The sequence below is a fragment of the Rhinolophus hipposideros genome, assembly GCF_964194185.1.
Source record: "Rhinolophus hipposideros genome assembly, chromosome: 4".
NCBI lineage: Eukaryota > Metazoa > Chordata > Mammalia > Chiroptera > Rhinolophidae > Rhinolophus > Rhinolophus hipposideros.
This window is the reverse complement of record NC_138050.1, coordinates 7,772,873-7,795,847: the sequence shown is the minus strand read 5'-3', so window position 1 is coordinate 7,795,847 and position 22,975 is coordinate 7,772,873. Positions and strand designations below refer to the sequence as shown.

Sequence of the window (22,975 nt, the reverse complement as noted above, 5' to 3'; positions counted from 1 at the left end):
ACTATCTGACCCGTCACAGTTCTAGAGGATGAATTTCTGCCCTTTCTTACGAAGATTACATTCTAGTGGGGGTGAAAGGTAATAACTAAACAACATTAATATGTGTCATATAATGGCCGTGAAGAAAAGAAAGCAAGCAAGGGAGGAGAGTGTCTGGCTCCCATTTTTGATAGTGTAGTCAGAGTGCAGTCAGGAAGGCGTCTTGGGGGTGGAGGTGACGTTCGAGCAGAGGTGTGAATTAAGGTGAAGGAGTGAGCCGGTCAGACAAATATTTTGGGAAACAGTCGTGTGGGGGAAGGAAAAGCAAGTGCAAAGGCCCTTGCGGTCAAGGAGAGCAGGATGAGTAAGTGGGGTATATGGCCACACAGGTAATAAGGGGCCGGCAGACGGTGGTGGGACTTTGCATTGTAGTCGGAGTGAGATGGAAAGCCATTGAAGGTTGTGAGCATAGAAATGATAATAGCCTTTTTTACAACAAAGGCTATATAACAGGACACAAAGAAGGACGGTATTCTCACTTCTGGGTATTTATCCAAAGAAATCGGACGTGTGTATCCATATGTTCATTGCAGCATTGTTTACAATGGCCAAGAGGTGGAGGCAGTCTGGGTGTCCATCGATGGATGACTGGATAACGAGGAGGCGATACGTATATATACAATGGAATATTGCTGGGTTCTTGCCATCTGCAATGGCATGGATGGACCTGGAAGGTATTGTGCTAAGTGGAGTATGTCTGACAGAGAACGACAGACGCAATGTGAGTTCACTTATATGTGTAATCTAAAGAACAACAGAAAAACAGAAACAAACTCATAGATACAGAGAACATTTTGATGGTTGCCAGACGGAAGGGGGGTTGAGGATGGGTGAAAAGGGGAAGAGATTAAGAAGTACAAATTGGTTGTTACACAGTAGTCATGGGGATGTAGGGTATAGCATAAGGGGTATAGTCAGTAATATGGTAATAACTATGTATGGTGTCAGATGGGGACTAGATTTGTTGGGGAAAGGTGAATGGAATAAGAAATACAAATTGGAAGTTACAAAATAGTCACGGGGATGTAAAGTATAGGGAATATAGTCAATGATATGGTAATAACTAAGTATGGTGCAAGGTGGGTACTAGACTAGTCAGGGGGATCACTTAAATTATATAAATGTCTAACCATATGCTGTACACCTGCTATTAATATAAAATAATATTGAACGTCAACTGTAATTGAAAAATTTAAAAGGGGGGGAATTTTAAGGGGAATAGAGGTCCAAATTTCCAGGTATATCGTTAAGTCACATGGATGTAATGTACAGCATAGGGAATATAGTCAATAATATTGTGATAGTGTGATAAGGTGTCAGGTGATTGCTGGCCTTATGGTGATCACTTCTTTAGGTATATAAACGTTGAAAAATGATGGTGTACCCATGAAACTAATACATGTTAGCTATATTTTAATTAAAATCTTAAAGATAAAGAAAAATGATATATCCTTTGACTTAGATTTCAAAAGGACCACTGGGAGTGTTGTGTGGGGACTAGATTGGAGGGGCGAGCGTAGAAGGAGCGCTAGACAGGGCGAGATGCTGAGAATATCGGCATGAAGGAAATGGTATCTGTGCTTGAGGGGCCGGTAGTACTAGCTGAGAAAGAGAACAGGCTCTGTGGTGCATCACTTCAGATGGGAAAGGAAGATGGAAAAGGTGTCCTGGGATGGCACAGGAGGGTGCTTGATCCAAACTGGGAGATGATGTCTGTTCTGAGAAAAATGGAGGACGCTCATCAAGACTGATTTGAATAGGTGGTCCTTCTGTACCTCTGCGCCAAGATTCTTGGAAGGACCACGTAGACAGACACTCAGCCAGATCATCAGAGATTCCGCTGCAGAGCAGAGGTGGCAGTGGGCTGCAGATCATAAGGAGGGCTCTCTGGGAGGGTGGTTCTAAGATGGCATTGAGACCCAGTGGGGTACAATCCAGGAGCACTGAAAGGGAGGAAGGGGACGACGACATTTGCCATCTGGCCGGAGAGGAGGACCGAAGTAACTGTGGTGTGGACGAAAGTCTCAGTAATTTGTCTATAGAATGTAGAGCACTGCTGACTCTCCCCAGGAGCCCAGCAGCAGGAATTAGTTGTAAAATGTACCTCTGAGGAATTAAACAAATTGAGCTGCTGTCTTGAATTACTGGGATATGACCCAGTTAAAGTTTGGAGGATGTCTGTAAAATGGTTTTTATTTTTGAGAGAGAAGATGATTTTGGATAATAATTAGCTAAAAAAAAAAAAGGCTGCCATTTTTTACTGGCATAGAGGTGGTTTTATGGTTTATTTACCTTTCTGTTGTCTGTAATAGAGTGTCTACATTGAGAAAGAATTTTAGTAACTAATACAAGCTTTAAAAGAAGTAGATACATTCACAATCATAGAGATTTTTTTACACTACCTTTGCAACTGATGGAACAAAATTCGGTAAGGATGTGGAAGATGGGAACACAATTGATAAACTTGCCTTGCATGTCTAGACATTGTCTGTAACAACTGCAGAATACGCATTCTTTAGCAGTATAGGTGGACATGCACCCAAGCTGTCAGCTTTGGGACAAAAGCAAGTCTCGGTATATTTCAGAGGGTTGAAATCAAACAGAATAGCATTCTTAAATTACATTAAAATCAATAGCAAAATGAAACTAGTGAATCTTTTCTGAATAATACATAGGTCGTAGAAGGTATGTTACAATAGGAATTAGAAAAATTGAGAAAATAGTTTAATCAGAGTTCATATAAAAATATTGTATTTGAAATTTTGTGCAGTGCAGATAAAGTCATACTTAGAGGAAAGTTTATAGCTTTAAATGCGTGTTAGGAAAGAAGAAAGACTGAAAAAAGCATGCATCTAAGTTAGAAAAAGAACAGCAAACCAAACCCTAAGGAAATAGATGGACATTACAAAAGAAGGTAATAAAATAGAGGACATCTACATACAATATGAGGACATCTACATTGCGAGCTGTTCTTTCAAAAGACCGATGACATCAATACATGTGGAGAGATTAATCAGTTTCAAAAAAAGACAAGTAACCAATATCAGGAATGAAAAAGGGAACATCACATAAGGCCCTGCCAATATAAAAGGTTTTTTTTTTTTTGACAAGATTTGCTGCTAAATTTTAGCTTTGGGTTAAATGGTCAAATTTCCCCTTTTGGTGTGGTTTTATTTGTTTAAATAACACCTGAGTTCATTTGTTTCAGTTTGTTTGGTCCTCCGCCTCCGTGTTGATTTGATGTTCTTTTTAACATTATTAAGCTTGCTTCCCAAAGTCAAAAAACCATGGGAAAAGGTGTACTCAGGGAAATGTCACTTCTTCCAGTGTCCCTTTGACCTGATCCTCCCCACCGGCCCCCGTGTAGATAATTCACTAGTTCACTAGTTTCTTTTTGTGAAGGTAAGAAGATATGTGTATGTTTCCTTATTTCCCTTTCGTACAAGGAAGGTAGTATACTATGTATGTACTGTTGTACTTTTCTTTTTTTCACTCAAAAATATATCCTGGAAAGTACTCCATATTGGGTCCTAGAGGTCGTCATTATTTTATTTATGTGTTTATTTTATAGCTGCATTATGGTGTGCACATTGTGTGTCTATGACGTGGTTTGGTCACTGTGGCTTCTGTTTGGACATTTTGGTAGTTCCCAATCTTATGTAGTTAACAGATAATGTGCTGTGAATAAACCTTGAGAATATGTATTTTTGTATTGGCGGCTTGAAGGTTTGGATGCAGAGTAAAGTCCTGGATTGAAGGATAAACACATATAAGTTTGTTAGGTACTGCCAGCTGCCCCTCCATCGACCTTGCACCGTGTCACAGTTCTCCCAGCAATGTGAATGCCTGTTTCTTCACAGGCTTTTCAACTTTTGCCAATCTAACATCTGCATTTTCCTATTACAGAAGTTGAGCATCTTTTCATATGTTTGAGGAAAATTTTATATTTTTTTGTGAGTTTGTCTATTCAGGTCTTCTGCCCATTTTTCTATAGGATTCCTGCTTTTTTGCAGCTTATTTTTGAAAAGTATTTTTTGTCATAGAAATAACCCTTTATATGTGATATATACTACAGCTACTTTTCTTGTCTTTGGACCGTTTTGATTATGGTTTTTGCCATGCAAAAGATTTTATCTTCACATTGTCAAACTTACCAAGCTTTCTTTTATTGGGTATGGATTTGAAGTCAGGCTCAGAAAACCTTTTCCTACATCCAGGTCACACAGGCTTCACCATGACGTCTTTAAGAACTTGAGTAGTTTTCATTTTTTACACTTACATTTCTGATACACTTGGTTTTCATTCTGGTACTATGTAGTGTGAGGAATAGATTTAACTTCATCTTCTTCCAAATGGCTATTCAGTTGTCCCAACACTATGAGGTCCATCTTTGCCCAAGTCATTTGAGATGTCACCATTATTATATACAAAGTCTGACAATTAAGTTCGCAAACTCATCCTAGAAAAAGTGCCACATACCTCATTGCTGAATATCACTACGGTCACCTTTGAAGTCCTCCCCTTGGGAAGCTATGCACCAATGCCAGTGCCTAGTCCACCCTTCAAAGCTATTTTGGAACTCTTTTTCTGGAATGACCATCAGAGCTGTCATTGTATTACCCTTGTGTCCTGCATATCATCAAAATGTCTTCCTTTCAATATTTCCTTTATCTCCGGGTAAAGAAAGAAGTCATTGGGGGCCAGATCAGGTAGGTGCTCCAATACAGTTATTTGTTTACTGGCTAAAAACTCCCTCACAGACAGTGCCGTGTGAGCTGGTGCATTGTCGTGATGCAAGAGCCATGAATTGTTGGCGAAAAGTTCAGGTCGTCTTTTTCATGCAGCCTTTTCAGCACTTCCAAATAGTAAACTTGGTTAACTGTTTGTCCAGTTGGTCCAAATTTGTAATGAATAATCCCTCCGATATCAAAAGAGGTTAGCAACATCGTTGCAACAAGTTCGCGAACTTAATTGTCAGACCTCCTATGAAGTTTCTCTATGTAGGTTGGGTTAATTTTTGGGTTTTCTGTTCTATTTCATTGGTCTGTCTGCCTATTCATGTGCTACTCCACAATTTTAATCATGAAAGGCTCGTTCTCCTTTTCAATCATTTCTAAGCTATTTTGTGCATGTATTTTTCTACGTGAGTTTTAGTATCAATTTGTCTCGTTCCGTAAAAAAACTTCTGAGTAAATTTTGTTAGAATTGTGTTCTATTTATGAATTTATTTGGGGAGAACTAACAACCTGATGAAGTCGTGATGTCTTAGTCAAGAACAGTGGATGCTCAGATGTAATTTGTGTGCTTTTTAGGAATATGTAAACCTATAGATTTCTTCTTACAGGTTTTCAACATTTTTTGTTAAGTTTCTTCTTTACTGTTGCTGTTGTGAATGGAGTTTTCTCTTACATTACATACTCTAACTGGGTATTATTTGTATATGTGAACGCTGTTGTTTTTGTTTGTTAATTTTGTATTTTGCTACCTTGCTGAATTCTTTTATTTTTTGAGTTAGGTTTCTCATTGATTCTTTTGGTTTTCCAGGTTTACTATCATGTCATCAGCCAATTGAGAGTTTTATTTCTTCTTTTCCATTGGTTGTGCCTTGACTTGCTTTCTCTTGTCTAACTGCATTGGCGAATACCTCCAGAACAATGTTAAATAGTAGGAGATATGGTGGGCATCCTTGCTTGGTTTTTGGTTCTTGGTTCTCGGCCTTGGTTCTCGGTTCTCTGGGAAAACCTCACTTTTTGCCCACTAAAATATTGGCGCTCAGGCTCACCTTTGTGGGTGCACTTGTGTTCTCTCTCTCTCTCTCTCTCTCTCTCTCTCTCTCTCTGTCTCTCTCTCTCTCTCTGTCTCTCTTTCTCTTTTTCTCTCTCTCTGTCTAAAGTCATATTGAGATTTTTTAAATTAGGAATGGATGTTGAATTTTGTTAAGGGCCTTTTCAGCCTCTTTGGTGGTAATTTTATGAATTTTCTCATTATACTTAGTATGGTGAATTATATTACTAGATTTCCTAATACTGAACCATTCTTGCATTCCTGGTATAAACTCTTAATATAGTGTTGGAGTTTGTTCGTTATTATTTTATTTCAAATCTTGTGTCAATGTTCATAAGTGGTATTGGTTTGTAATTTTCCTTTTTTTGTGTTATCCTAATCAGGTGTATGTATTAGTGTTACACTTGACTTACAAAAAAAATTTGGAAGTTAACCTTCATTTTTCATGTTTTAAAACAATTTATGTAATATTGGGACTATCTGGCTTCTAAAGGTTTGATAGAATTCCTCTGGGATAATCACCTGGGTTGTTTGGTTCATTTGTTTTGCTTTTCTTTTCCTTTTCTTTTTTCTTTTTTTTTTCTTTTTTTCGTTGAGGTAGTTCTTTGGTAACTTTTTCTAATTCTTCTAGGGCATTTATGTGTTTGCTCCTTTTTTCTTTGATAAAATTAGTGTGCGCTTTGTTTATTTCAGTTTTTTTATTGTGGTAAAAACATGTACATAACATAAAATTGACCATTTTAAGTGTACTGTTCTGTGGCGTTAAGTACATTTACATTGTTGCGCAACCCTCATTACATCCATCTCCGGAGCTTTTCCATCTTCCCGGACCAAAATTCTGTACCACTAAATACTAATTCCCAGTACTCCTCCCCTGAGCCCTGAGAACCACTGTTCTTCTTTCTGTCTTTGTGAATTTGACTACCCTAGCTACCTCATGTAAATGGATTCAGTTTTTTTAAGAACCGGGATTTTTATTAATTTGATCAATTCGCTAGAACATTAATTTCTGCTTGTATCTTTATAGTTAGTATCTTTGTCCTTTCTTTTGGTTTACCTTGTTTTCTTTCTAGAATTTTGAGTTAGGAATGTAATTTACTTATTTAATTAAAAGTTGATACAGGTTTTAAGGCTCTGAATTTTTTTTTTTCTGATCATTGAATTATCCCATGGATTCTGATGTGTAGCATTTTCATTATCACCATTTTTCAGAAGTTCTGTGATTTGTGTATGTATTTCCTTTCATCCAAGTGTTTCAATTTTTAGGTGGAAAGACTTTTTTGTATTAAATTTCTAGTTTTCTTTTTCCTGATTTGTTTTTTTCCCTTAATTTTGTAAATTTTCTTGATACTGATACAGAAAAGTGTACACATCAGAAATGTAGAGCTTGGTAAAATTTCACCAAATTAATTCACCCATGAAACTAGTACCCAGACATTACGGTGTCCCCTTTGTGTCATGATCGCCCCACTGTCAAAGGGTAACCATTAATCTGAGTTCTAACATTGATGAATTTGCCTGATTTTGAACATAGATCATTATCATATATTGTTTTATGTTTAGATCTTTTCAACAATTTTGTTAAATTTACCCATGTTGTTGCAAGTATTCATGTCATTTATTCTTTTTGATGTATATTTCATTGTGTAATTATACCCCAGTTCATTATTCCATCTCTCCTTTTGGTAGGTATTTATATTGTTTCCAGTATTTTTTATTTCTAGTTGTTTTGTGCATTGTAATCAAAGAATATTGTTTACAATATTTCCATTTTATGACTATATTAATGATTCCTTTGTGTCTTAATATAGGATAATTTTTGTGTGCTTGTTAAAAAAGGTATATTCTCTATTATAAGAGTGTAGTGTTTAATATATGTCCAAAAAAACTACCTTATTGGTTTTTTGTTTAGATCACTTATGTCTTTACTTAATTTTTTCCCGTTGAACTCTTTTGTACTGAGTGGTATGTGAGTGTCTTATTTATGGTGAATTTCTATTTATTTCATTTTGGATTGGCTATAGTTTCTATTATGTGGTTTATGGATATTAGTAATTTATTTTTTCATTGTGAAGTATAGAGTTTTACCATTTGTCCATTGAATACTTTTTGCCTTAAACTTTATTTTTTTCTGGTATGATTGCAACCTAATTGCTTCCATTTGCCTGGGAAGTATTTGTCCCTTTAATTTTAGCCTTTTTGAATGAGTGCATTTTAAGTATGTCTCATATATAGTGCATAGAGTTGGGCTTTGCTCTTTAAGCAAATTTGAAAGTTTTGAAATAGACAGGTTAAGCTCATTCACATTAATTGTCATAACTGCTATGTTTGTTTTCAACTATGCCATTATCTGTGTTATAATTACCGTCCATACGAGTATTATACTTTGTTTATTCACTGTTAACTGTATTTTCTTTGAGTTTAAAAGTATTCTTTTTTTGATATCTAGCGAGGACTAAATTTTTGTTCTAGTGGTTACCTTTCAATTATATACCTTTTTTTTTAATGCCTTTAATCCCCTTCCCACTTTTTAACCTGTCCTGTTATTAATACTATCTGTGTGTCAGCTTTAAATGGTATTCTTTGCTTCTCCCTATCACCCAAACAATAATTAGTGATCTTATTCTGTGTTCTCTTCCATCTCTTCCTGTTGTTTTAGTTGCATTTTTCTATTTTGTCAGAACATGTATTTGCATATCTTTCTTCTCCCACGAGCCCAGTCTTGCTTTTAGTCTTAGTTTTACAATGAAATACATAAACTGCTCATTTCTTTATCAGTCCTTTTGCTTAAATTTCTTCAGTCATCTCTTAATTAGATAGAATTCAAGCCCAAATGCATCTGCTGAATATGGGTTAAATTCACCTATTCATTTAGAATTGTACTTAGTTGTGTATCTTTGGGAGAACTGAGAAAATAGTCACTGATATCATTTTCTATGTGTGTGATTCAGAAAATGAGCCTGGGTTGAGACAGGTGATTGGAATCCCCAGCAAAGATGCATGTGTAAATATTTTGTAAGTGCTTGCTTGTTCACATATTCTTATGGTCTTGGTAGTTGAAGGACAGCTTGAAGGTATAAAATCCTTCTTTTCACTTTTTCCTTATGGTTCTTAAAAATGATCTTCTGCTTTTGTCTTGCTTTATAAATTGTTTTAATAAGTTGATGCCAGTCTGATTCTTTCAGACTGGAGGCCCTGAGGATTTTTTTTTTTACCCTTAAAGTCCTATGGTTTACTAGGATACATTTTAGTTGTTTGTTCTTGGTAATCTTCCCCCAGTTGGCTCTTTCATTATGTAGATTCAAGTTTTATTTTAGTTCCAGAAAGTTTTCTTGGATTGGTGTTTTAAATGTTGTCTCAGTATTTTGAATTTCTTCTTCCAGAATTTTGTATATATATGTACATTGTAATATGTGGATCTCCAATTATATAAATGTTTGACCTTCTTTGTCTATTTTCTATCAGTCAGTTCCTTTCTGCATACTTTTTTAAAAATAACTTTATTTTTCTATTACAGTTGACATACAATATTATATTAGTTTCAGGAGTACAACATAGTGATTAGACTTTTATATAACTTTTGAAGTGGTCAGTCACCCTGATAAATCTAGTTCCCGTCTGACACTATCCATAGTTATTACAATATTACTGACTATATTCCCTGTGCTTCACATCCCCAGGTCTATTTTGTAACTACCAATTTGTACCTCTTAATCCATTCCCCCCTTAACCAGTGCCCACAACCCTCCTTCCATCTGGCAACTATCAAAATGTTCTCTGTATGAGTTTGTTTCTGTTTTTTGTTGTTGTTGTTGCTCATTTATTTTGTTTTTTAGATTCCACACATAAGTGAAATCATATGGTATTTATCTTTCTCTGTCTGACTTATTTCACTCAACATGTCACCCACTAGGTCTATCCATTTTGTTGCAGATGGCTAGATTTCATTCTTTGTTATAACTGAGTAATGTTGTGTTGTATATGTGTACCACTTCTTCCTTACCCATTCATCTACTGGGACACTGGTTGTTTTCATATCTTGGCTATTGTGAATAATACAGTTAACAAATGGATGCATATATCTTTTCTTTTTTTTTACATTTTTTTTTGCCTTTTTGTGTGTGTGTGTGTGTGTGTGTTGAGAGCCCACTGGCCCATGTGGGAATCGAACCGGCAGCCTTCGGAGCTAGGAGCATGGAGCTCTAACCGCCTGAGCCACCGGGCCGGCCCGCGTATATCTTTTCAAATTAGTGTTTGAGTTTCTTCAGATAAATACCCAGTAGTGGAATTACCGGGTTCTCCTTTGTCTCTTGTTATAGCCTTTGTTTTAAAGTCTGTTTGTTTGGTATAAGTATTGCTTACCCAGATTTTCTTTTTTATTTCCGTTTTCAATAAATACCTTTTTCCATCCCTTTACTTTAATCTGTGTATGTGTTTGGATTTTGCATCAACAGGAAAGTGAGTCTTTCTTGTTGGCAGCATATGTAAAGATCTGGTTTTCTTATCCATTCAGCCACCGTATGTCTCTTTATTGGAGCATTTAATCTATTTACATTGAAAGTAATTGTTGACAGGCATGTAGTTATTGCCATTTTATATTCATATTCTGATTTTTTTTTCATCTTAAAGAAGCCCCCCTAAGATTCCTTGTAATATTGTTTTGGTGGTGATGAACTCTTCTCTTGGAAGCTCTTTATCTGTTCTTTGATTCTAAGTGATAGCTCTGTTGGGTAAAGTCATCTTTGTTGTAGGTCCTTGCTTTTCATCACTTTAAGTATTTCCTGCCAATCCCTTCTGGCCTGTAAAGTTTCTGTTGAGAAATTGGCAGTCTTATGGGAACTTCCTTGTAGGCAACTAACTGCTTTTCTCTTGCTGCTTTTAAGATTCTATCTTTGTCTTTAACCTTTGTCATTTTAATTGTGATGTGTCTTGGTGTGGGCTTCTTTGGGTTCATCTTGTTTGGGACTCTGCACTTTCTGGGTTTGTATTTCTATTTCCTTCACCAGTTTAGGGAATTTTTTCATCATTATTTCTTCAAATAGGTTTCGAGTTTCTTGCTTTCTCTCTCTCCTGGTACCTCTGTGATGTGAATGTTGGTACACTTGCTAGTCTCCCAGAGGCCCCTTAAACTGTCCTCACTTTTTTGGATTCTTTTTTTTTTTTTTTTTTTTTTTTGCTCTTCTGATTGGGTGTTTTCTACTATCTTATCTTCCAAATTGCTGGTTCAGTTTTCTGCTTCATCTAATATGTTTTCCTCTAATATGATTTCCTCTAATGTATTCATTTCAGTTATTGTATTCTTCATTGCTGACTAGCTCTTTTTTGTTTTTTATAACTTCATTTTTATGTTTCCTATCTCTTTGTTTTAGTTCTCTCTGAGATCTTTGAACATTTTTATAACCAGTGTTTTGAACTCTACATCTAGATTGCTTGTCTCCATTTTGTTTAGTTTTTTTTTTTCTGGAGCTCTGTTCTGATCTTTCATTTGTGACATGTTTTTTTGTCTCCCCATTTTGGCTGTAGATGTCCTGTGGGGCCCAGCAGCACAGTCTCCCTGGTCACCTGTGCTGGGTGTTCCAGGTGTGTCCCTTATGTGGGTTGTGTGTGCCCTGCTGTTGTAGTTGAGCCTTGGTTCCTATTTGCACAGAGATTGATTGGTTGTGAGAACTGGGGGTGTGACTAGTGGAGGAGCTGTTGTGCAGGAGCTGACCCCCTATGGAGCAGGATTCCGTTTAACAGAGCTCTGGTGCCTGCCCAATCTGCCTTCTGGGTGTATCATTTGTGGAGGTGGTTGAGTGGTGCTCTCATGTTGTTTGAAGCTGGCCACCAGGTGTGCTGGTTCTGGGGCCTCTTAGGCGGGGCTCTGGTGCAGGCCAAGGTCAGCTGCTTCTTGTGCCCTGCACAGAGCCACTTAGTATGAGCTACTAAGAGATCTGCAGATGGCAGCCACTTGTGTTGGACTTGGAGGTGCCTGAGAAAGGCTAAGCTGCGAACTGAGGGTGTCTACTGCTGGGGCCAGGCTTAGGGTTGCTTAGCAGAAGTACAAGACACACTGAGGTCATATGCTGCTTGTTTGGGGTTTGTGAACCTTTGAGAGATTTTAGGAAAATCCACAGCATGAACCAAGACAGGCTGTTTGTATGGAAAAGCTCCTGGAAACTGCTTGGGTGGGCCTAAAAGTTGGGTGGGGTGGGGTCTCAAGGAATCAGTAGGGTGGGGCAAATAGTAATAGCCAGGTTGATGGAGACTCAGATATGGCAGCGTGTGCATGCTGAGAAATATTTCCTCTTATTTTCTAGAAGAATTTGTGAAGAATTGGTGTTTCTTCCTTAGACATTGCTTAGACACCGGTGAAACTATTTGGGCCTAAGCTTTTCTTTGCGGGAAGATTTCAAGTTACTAATCTGGTCTCTTAATTTGCTGTAGGTTTATCCAACTTTTCTCATTTTTAGTCAGTTTTGTTAATTTATGTGTTTTCAGGAATTTTCCTTTTTATCTAAGTTGTCTAGTTTGGTAGCATAAATTTGTTCAGCGTATTTGCTTATAATTAATTCTTGTAAACTTTTGTATGGTTGGTAATGACTGATGTCTTCCCTTTTTTTGAAGATTTTGCCAATTTGTGCTTTCCCTCTTTATTCTTAGTCAGTATAAAGGTATGTCAGTTTTGTAAATTTCTTACACTCTCGATAGGATTTAATGTCAAAAATGTTAAAAAGCGATCGTTATTTAATATCTGTGACTGCATTGTAGACTACAGCATTTTAGAATGATGATTGTCACTGTCTTTTGAATGTGAAACTAAGTTATTTTATGTAAAAACAAGAAGAGAAACTAGATTAAAATACAAAAGTAAATAACGTATCCAAGTTAGAGAAGGGGAAACGTAATAATTCATTATAAGCAAATTATTTAATGATAGTAATTTTTTATTGAGTAATTTTGGGTGGTAGATAAATAAAATTCAAGTATTTTAATATTCCATGGATTATACAGATGAATAGTCTGGTTCTAGGAAGTGCCAAAGATAGGAAATGAGATTAAATATAATAGTGCTCCGTTACTGAGGAGACATTTCTATTCTGTGTTGTTCTGCAGATATAACAAAATCTTACATAAATTGTCACCTTGCCTATTTTTACCTTTTTTTTTGTCTCTGAATGCCTGAAAAAAAAAAAAAAGGAAAGGCAAAACATGATTTTGTTGGCATCCCCCAAACCCCCAATCCCACAGTGATCTGTAGGCATGATATATACCCTTATGATGATCCTTTCCCATCTGGAAATGGCATTCCTAATGGAAGTTATGAACACTGATCATGCATGGGCATCAGAAATGAGTGAACTGGCAAAGGAAATAAATGAATGAGCCCAGAAAAAAATGAAACTGAATCATGCTGAAAAACAGATGATTTCTAGAATGACTGTATTTCTGAAACCTCAGATGTTGAAAATTGGAGATGCCTGCATTTTCAGTAATTTTTACTTTTCCAGTATATATGATTTCATTTAAAAATAATCCCTTAAACTTTTCTTTTTAGGAGAGTATTAGGATAGACTCTTATTAATATGAATGTGTCCAAAGGTTGGCTTTCATGGGCTTTTCTCCTTCTCAGAAGTGCTGTAGCATAATGTTGTTTAAAAATTTGTGTAGTTATCCATCTTTATCAGGAATGTCTGAAAGAATCTTAATGAGTGGTGTGACACATTCTGTGGGGTTTGTGTCGAACCACCCAAGCATTAGATTCATAGTTTTTTGTAGGTCCAGTGAACATTCAAGTTTTAAATTTCTTTAGTGTTGGATTTCATATATTAATATTTGGTACTTATTGACTCTCTTTCCCCCCACTCCCACCCCTCAATTCTAGTTTCAGCCTTAAATTATTTCTGGTAATTTTTAAATTTCATTGTTTTTTTTATTTTGAAAAGTAATCATGTTTGTTTTACAGGCCTTGGTTGTTGAAATGAGGAACCCTTAACCCATATCTGGATGGATGAAATGTGATTTCTGTTCCTAAATTGAATAGAATTTGATTTTTCTTACGCTTCTCATTAAAGTACTAAAATAAATGATAAGTTTTAGCAAATTTTATTTAAAGTTCCCAGAATTTTTGAAGTGGTAGGGATATGAATGATTAACTAGTTAAGCAACACTTTTTAAAAGGTGAATAAATAGAAACCCAGAGAGATTTGAGTTGACCAAAGCTTTTTGATCTATTTCCTTCCTTCTCCCTCCCAGAAGCAGAAGTGATAAATGCTGTATCTCCTAAGGTTGTGTTTTAATGCTGTCTTTGTGGTTATAGAGTATTGAAGTTAAATCTAGCATAGTTTAATAACCTTTTTTTAGTCACTAATATTTTGTTGTTGTATATAAGTTACTTCGATTTGCTTCAATTTTTTAAATTTGCTATTTTTTCTTTCTGATGAGATTTCTCTTATGTATGTATATGCATGTATATATTTGATATGCTTGTTATTCTGAGTTTAATTTTTGCTGATTGCTTTTGGAAGGAAAATAAGAGATAAACTTCACAAATTCCTATTGTGGTACAAGGAAACAGCAATAGAATATGGGTTAGTTGTAAATGTCAGAGGACAGGGAATAGTCATGAGTGATTTGTCAAGTTTCAGATAAGCCAAGTTAGAGAATCACTTGGAAGCCTTTCCACTCTGTTCCAACCAGAATCACTCCCTTCTAGCTTGGAGTTCTGATGGAAATTTTATTTAAAAAAAAATTAAAGTTCTACCTTTAAAATAAAGTTACAGGGGAGTTCCGGAGTGGGTAAACACTGAGCTTACCTTCTTTCATGACCACATCAAAATTTCAACTAAAGTACAAAACAACCATCGTTGAGAATCTTCTGAAATCTTGCTGAACCAAAGTCCTATAACTAAGGACATATAGAAGAAGGCACCTCGAGACTGGTAAAAGGAGCAGATATGTGGAACAGGCTGGTCCCACAGCCACATGTGACCATTAAAAATCAGGAGGGATATCTCAGTTGTGGAGGCACACCCCCCCCCAAAGGAGCAAGGGGTCCCATGGCCACACCAGGTTCCCCAGCTCAGGATTCCAGTGCTAGGGAGAGAAGTCTCCATAATTCTGGTTGTGAAACCAGCAGAGATTGTGGCTAAAATGAGGTGGAGGATGGCTGGAGTCCCAGGAGCTCCTCATAAAGGCACTGGGCACAGACTTACCAATGGAATCACTGGCACTGAGCTCCAGCACTGGGGCAGTAGCTGGAGAGGAGACAGGGACATAGGGCAGGTAATAATGAATTGTCTGGCTTCAGGACGAGGGCTGGAGGGGCAGTTTTCTCCCAGAGGGAGACGCTGGCAGAAGCCATTGTTTCTTTGTTGAGCCCTCCCCTCTCTGTGTTCAGACATAAGCTGTCACCATATCTGAGTCTCCATCAAGCTGGCTGATACCATTCGTTGGACATGTCCTGGTGATTCTGAGACCCCGCCCCACCCAACTTACAAGTACACTCGAGCTGCTTCCAATGGCTTTTTTGTACAAACCACCTGTCTTAGCTCATGCTGCAGACTTTCCTAGGGCCTCAAAGGTTTGCAGAACCCAGACAAGCAGCATCTGGCTTGAGCATGTCCTGTTCCTCTGGCTGAACAGCCCTAAGCCCAACGCTAGTGGCAGCTGGCCTTGCTTTGTAGTTTGGCCTTTTGAGCTACTTCCAACTGCAGCTTGGGCAGTGGCCGTCTGTGGATTGTTTTGGCTCTTGCCAGGTGGCTCTGGGTGGGGCACGTGCTGTGGCTGCTGAACTTGACTTGCAGCAGGTCCCCTCCCAGGTGGCCCTGGGGCTGGTGCATCCAGTGGCCAGCTTCAAAAACGGCTGGAGCATCATTCAGCTGCCTCCAAGGACAACACACCCAAGGGGTGGATTGGGCAGGTACCAGAGCCCTGCTCCGCAGATCCAGACAAGAGCTTCCCAGACAAGAAAAAGCTTAAGGAGTTCATCACCACGTAACCAGTATTACAAGTATCTTGGAGTTCTTTAAGACGGGGGAAAAAATAAAAAAATATGAATAATAAAATGGCAACTATTGCATACCTATAAACAATTACTTAAAATGCAAATGGATTAAATGCTCCAATCAAAAGATAGGGGGGCTGACTGGGTAAGAAAACAAGACCCTTATGTATGCTACCTACAAGAGACTTCAGATTAAAAGACACACATAGACTGAAAGTAAAAGGATGGAGAAAGATACTTCGTGAAAATGGAAACAAAAAAGAAGCTGGGGTAGTAGTATTTATACTAGACAAAATAGACTTTAAAGCAGGCTATAATAAGAGACAAAGAAGGACCTAGTGATTATACTTCTGGGTATTTATCCGAAGAAACCCAAAACATTACTTTGAGGGGATGTGTGATTCCATATGTTTGTCGCAGCGTTGTTTACAATAACCAAGATATGAAGGCAAGCTGGGCGTCCCTGAATGGATGAATGGATATAAAGAAGAGGTGGTACATGTATACAATGGAATATTACTCAGCTGTAAAAAAACGATGAAACCTTGCCAGCTGCGATAACATGGATGGACCTAGAGGGTATTGTGCTGAGTGGAGTAAGTCCGACAGGAAACAAACAAATGTCATGATTTCACTTTTAAGTGGAATCTAAAGAACAAAATAAACAAATGAAACAGAAACAAATTATAGATACAGAGAATATTTTGATAGTTGCCAGATAGCAGGGTGCATTGGGGGTGGGTGAAAAAGGGGAAGGAATTAAGAAGTACAAATTGTTTGTTACACAGCAGTCATGGGATGTAGGGTATACCATAAGGAACATAGTCAATACTTTAATAACTCTATGGTGTCAGATGGGTACTAGATTTGTTAGGGTGATAGATGGAAGAGCATTGGGGGCAGGGTGAGGGGATTAAGAAGTACACATTATTAGTTATAAAATAGTTATGGGGATGTAGAGGAAAACATAGGGACTATAATCAGTAATATGGTAATAACTCTGTATAGTGCCAGGTGGGAATTAGTTGGGGGGATCACTTCGTAAATTATATAAATGTCTAACCAGTGTGCTATACACCTGAGATTAATGTAAAATAATATTGAATGTAAGCTGTAATTGGAAATTTTAAAAAGCAGGGAAAAGTTAAAGGGGAATAAGAGGCTCAAATTTCCAAGTATAAAACAAGTAAGTCTTGGGGATGTAATGTACAGCATAGGAAATATAGTCAATAATATTGGAATAGTGTGGTATGGTGTCACATGGTTGCTGGACTTATCATGGTGATCACTTTTTTAGCATAGGGAATATAATCAATAATGTGGTAATAACTGTGTAGTGCCAGGTGGGTATATTGAATAACTATGATGTATTCTTGAAACTACCATGTTTCCCTGAAAATAAGACCTAGCTGGAAAATCAGCTCTAATGTGTCTTTTGGAGCAAAATTTAATATAAGACGCAGTCTATAATATAATATGATATGATATGATATAATACAGTACAATATGGTATGGTACAGTACGGTACAATACAATACAGTACAATACACCGGGTCTTATATTAATTTTTGCTCCAAAAGACATGTTAGAGCTGATTGGCTAGGTCTTGTTTTGGGGGAAACACGGTACTACTGTATGTTAGTTATATTTTAATAAAAGTCTTTAAAAAAATAAAATAAGGTTACACAACCACTGCTTTTGGGGTTCCGGGTTACCTTGTTATCAGTGAAAGACAATCAGAACCTTCTGACTATTTGTTTTAATTAGCATCTACTAGAGAGTCTTTCTTTAACAATCATTTGCTATAAAGAAGGCTTTGCTGTCAGAAGAGCAGAAGGGCCTTCTGGAATACAGTAGTCCCCCTTATGCATGGGGAATATGTTCTGAGACCCCCAGGGGATGTCTGAAACCGCAGATAGTACTGAACCCTGAGTATACTATGTGTTTTTCTATACAAACCTACCTGTGGTAAAGTTTAATTTATAAGTTAGGCACAGTAAATGATTAACAACAATAAATAATAATAAAATAGAACAGTTATAACAATGTACTGTAACAAAAATTATGTGAATGTGGTCTCCCTCTCCAAGTATCTTATTGTACCGTACGCAACACTTTATGGCTTCTCTTTGGCACATCCTTATTGCCAGCCTCCCTAGTCTTGAGCTTTGGGACCATTATTAAGTAAAAGTTACTTGAATACAAGAAAGTGATACCATGACAGTTGATATGATGATGGAAATGTAGGGGGAGCATATACAGTGTGGAGATGCAGGATAAAGGGATCATTCATGCCCCGGGCAGGGTAGAGTGGGATAACATAAGATTTTATCATGCTTCTCAGAATGGCATGCGATTTAAAACATACGAATTGTTTATTTCTGGAAAGAAAGGGGAGGGACTCGTTAGAGTGGGACTAATGAATTTATTTAGCAATATGTAATCAATTTATTTAGCAACATGCAATAGCAAAAGACAAAGGCACTTAAAAGAATGTGCTAATGACAGAAAGTAAAGAGGGTTAAGACTGAACTATATACATTGATAACAATGCCATGTCAAAGGAGTACACATACATATAAGTTTAAGAGATATCAACATATGTTTACTGTTGATCAAAAATTACTTGGCTAAATACACAACATCAATAAGGAGTACCCAAAAGCACTAATAAACTCTATAGGATAGCAACTATTACTGTAGGTGCCAAAAGCTCACCAAACCCTAGGAAAGACAACAGTGGCAAGGTCAGGAATCAAAACCTTGCCAGCTCTGCAGCATGGAAAGCTGAGGCGTCTCCGGCTGCTGTTTGCTAGTTCCCCAGAATGCTGCCGCCGTTGCCGTTGTTTGTTGTTGCTGGAAGTTAGGGCATCTCGATGCTGCAAGCTGCATGCAAGTTACTAAAATGCTGACTAGAGAACTAACTATGGGGAACAACACTGAAGAGGTCGGGAACCAGCCTAACCTCACCAGTTCCGTGGCTGGAAGTCAGGGCATCTGGTGTCGTAAGCGGCATGTTGCTGGAAGTTTCCACAATGTTAGAATGATGAAGAAGCATCAATGACAAATGACAAAATTGCAAAAAAATTACACTGCCAACTGAGGTCTGTCGTGTATATTTTTTCAGATGTACCTTAGAGCCAAGCTCCTTGTTCCTGCCTCCCCCTCGGGGAATGGCCAGTTCCGGGAGGGTCCGGCAGTTACTGTGAGAAGAATATTGCTTATGTGGCTGAAGGCCCAGTGCATTCGGACAAACAACACCTGCTGTTCTCGCCTGAGACCATCAGCCCAAGGCCTTCCAAAGCCTGGCAATGTGCCTGTCACGTCATCCTGATATAACTTAGTTACTTCTCCACCTCATCTGCTGATGCAGGCAAAACAGACAGAAAGCAACATCCTCCCATATCTCTCCTGCTGTGAATGAGATAAGGGAGAAATTTTCTTAATGCTAAGCTAACCAGTACTTCACGTGCAGTCTCTCATGTGGGGGAACAAAAAGCTAACTAAAAGCCAAGCAGTACCTCACGTGCAGTCTCTCATGTGAGGAAACCCCAAAGGCAGTATCTCATGTGGGGAAACAAAGGAACAGAAACTAACAGACAAAAGCTCATACGAGCCAATAAAGGCAAATTTTCCTTAACATCTTCCCTACCAATGTTTTCGGACCATGGTTGACTGTAGGTAACTGACACCACAGAGAGTGAAACCATGGATAAGGGGGAGTGCAATATTGAAGAAAGAGTAGTATGTAGTGGTGATTATTCACCCTACCAATGTTTTCGGACCATGGTTGACTGTAGGTAACTGACACCACAGAGAGTGAAACCATGGATAAGGGGGAGTGCAATATTGAAGAAAGAGTAGTATGTAGTGGTGATTATTCACTCTTTGCTTTGAGATAATCTGTTAGCAAGTGTGGACTGAAATTGCTTTTGGGTCTTAGTATCAGGAATAAAGGCAGTTTTCTTTGGGGAGTTGGTAGATTTCTGGCTTGCAGACACTGAATTCTGTAATACCTCAGATTCTCCTTTACAAGTTCTTGAACCAGATTTGTGGTTCACTTGAAGTAGAGGAGTCAAGTGATTAAAGGGGTCCCTTTTGCATGTGTTTCATTTCTAGCTCATTGAATGCTTCTATTTCTCCCCTCCTACTTCCATTAAAATGTTATCTGACTTTTTAGAACTCAGTGGGATGTATGTAAATGCAGTCATATGTGGATGGTCCTGACTACACCTACCCCTCTGTAGGTTTCAGGTTCAGGGCTAGGTGATTGATTTCCCCCAGGACACACTGAGACATAACTGCAACCCCGTCTAGAGCAGGGGCTTTGGGTCCAGACTGACTTGTGTTCAGATATTGGCTTTGCCATTTATTGGCTATGTGGTTTGGGGTGGGGCTGGGGCTGGGGCATTTCTAAACTTCTTTGAGCCTTGATTTCCTCATCTAAAAATACCATGTCTACTCCCCAGAGTAGTAAGGAGTAATGTAGACTATGTAAATGAGCACTGTGCCGAAAATAGAAAATTGCCCAGTAATTGGCAGAATAAAGAACAATAGCAAGAAAATTCCTAAGAAAGCTTCAGATCTGTGTGTATGTGTTGAGACCTCACCTTGGAAGAGAGGGGCACAAACAACTTAGATGTCTCTTTTAGCCATCAGCATATCTTCTTTTGTAGATACTCTGAGGACGTAATTAATCAGTAAGAAAGATGATGATAGGTACCTCTAGGTTTTAAAAATGAGGCCGAAAGAAATTAATGCGAAATTGGGAATTTGAAGCCTGGAGTCTTAAGTGCAAGCGAATAACCACTATGGTAAAGTGTGGATAACATGCATCAGTTTTCAGAAGAGTGCCTATTTGTATAATGATTGATGGTATTAAGTGTCTTAATTGCATGATCACATTGATGTTTACAACGATCCTTTGGGAAGCTTATTATTCAGATGGCCCTGGTTTGCAGTGGGGGCAAGTTCCAAAGGCAATGGAAGCAAGCAAGGGTCTGAAATAGAATTATTTTCCCTGATGGGTGAGACACAGAAAGGTTGACATGGTCACACACAGCCCGTGAATGAATGCATAGAACTGGTTCTAGAATTTCTGCCTGGAGTGTAGGGCCCTTTCTCCAAAGCACGTTGGTTATCCTGGCTGTGCCCCAGATCGGAAGATTTGGAGATGCAGGCTAGTTCACAGTTAGAGTAGGCAGAGGTGACGGTGAAGCCAGACCCCAGGGACCCTCAACCCAAGCAAGAGTTCCTTTCTGCTAGGTGGTATTTTCGTTGAAAATGGCTTATTCCGTTGAAAATTATTTGGTTTTAAAATTATGAATTTGATATGTTCCCTGTATTTGTTGTTTGTTTGGACAATTTTTCAGAGAAGTAGCCCTGAACACACTGTACTGTGGGGTTTGGACTTTCTTGAAACTACCCTTCTGTATTACACTCACAGAGCGTCCTTTTTCCCCTTCTTAAAGCCTGGACAGTCTTCTGAAGCTACTCGAGCTTTGTTGTTGTCTGCCTTTGTGACTGCGAGGCTGTGTAAAGAGCGTTTCAGTCTCCTCAGATAGGCACAGCAGATAGTAAGAGGAGTAGGGTTATGGCTGCCACCTAAGTAGGCCAAAAGCCTTGGTGTACACAAGTTAGAAGGCTTCCCACAGGAGTGATCTGCAACCAGAGGGCCCCAAAACTCGATTCAGTGAAGTAGGTACATTTGGGCTCACTCCCTGAATCTGTGACCTCCTGTAAGATACTCCATTTTTGCCTAATGTTTACTTAAACCCTTAACTTTTAAGTGGTACTCCCGGTGCTCCTCCCTATATGTCCCCCCCCCCCCAAAAAAAAAGACACACTTGGTTTTGCTGGATTATGGAGGTCCAGCAAGCATTATAACAAAGGCACTTCCTGTAGGTGCCTTTTTCTATTGTAGAGTCCTCACTTAGTTACAGAGGACCAGTACGTTACCTGAATGGTGGAGCCTTTTCTTAACTGCTTTTTCTTGAGGGCCAAATGGTTTCTGCTGGGATGCAAATGAAACATCTCAGGATTTTAAAGATCTTTACTGTGAAAATCCTTGATTATGGCAAAGGAGTGTTTCTTATTTCCTTGGAAGTACTTGCTAAGAGTACTTCCCTAGAGTGCTTATTTTTTAGAGTAAATGTGTAACTTTAATTTGCAGTCCTATACAGTGAACATTATTTTTATGAAGCAGTAGTCATAGGATCTGGAATTAAGATTATATGGCCTTTATTAATCTAATCTGCATTTGATACATGTCAGTGCAGTGTACTAAGAGTTCTGGTTGTTAACCAGTGGAATTATTTATTACAGAAATTTATTAAGGATGGGTAATTGGAGTTGACTTACCGTTTCATTCAATTCTTAATAAGATTGATTTTGTCTTGAGTTCAGTCATTTCCTTAAAATAAGGAACTTGTGAAGAGCATTCACAGGCAGCAAAGAAACACGTGAGATCATTATTCAGGAATTTTAGTTGCTAGTGTTTGTATTGAAGCTGCCTGTAAGACAAGAAGTTTTGGAATCTCTTGCCAAGTCAGCATGGCCCTCTCACACTGACCTTACAGAAAGTCATAACTGTTTCAAAGTCTTTGTAAATGAAAACAGTGAAAATGGTTGATGTTCCTTCCATAGTTCTGAGAACTCGTGCTCAGTGGCCAAGGGAGTAGAGGAATACTAGCATTTCATCCTCTGGGAAAAGAGCAGTGGGATGGCAAATTCCCTCTGAAGCAGAGCTTCCGTCATAAAATACGTAATATGCGGAATTCTCCCAGGCAGTAGTATGGAATGCAAAAAAGGAAGAAAAACTTTCTAAATGTTGACCAAAGGGAGCCAGGACGTAATTACAATAAATATTTTCATATCCAAAAGAAACAATGACTTGATAAGAAGCTGGAGAAATGCCAGATAGGAGTAAAAGCGGAGAAAGTCCACGGGAATACGAATTACATGGTTTCAGGATCAAGATGGTGCTGAACTAATAATGTGAATTTAAAGAGCAGCTGTTTACATTACCCTGGGGATACCATTCCTCACGCAGCTTATATGCTCTTACAGAAGTGCCTTCGGGTTTCGGGCAGAGTCACTTACCTAGACCCATAAACTAGTTTTTTCTTAAAGTTTATTGGGGTGACAATGGTTAGTAAAGTTACATGG

General features: G+C 38.2%; 1 protein-coding gene across 3 annotated transcripts in view; it reads left to right on the top strand.

Moving 5' to 3' along the window:
- The window catches only part of WASF3 (WASP family member 3), a 130,877-nt gene that overhangs the window by 8,913 nt on the left and 98,989 nt on the right, over positions 1–22,975 (top strand). The gene's annotated exons all lie outside the window — the stretch shown is intronic.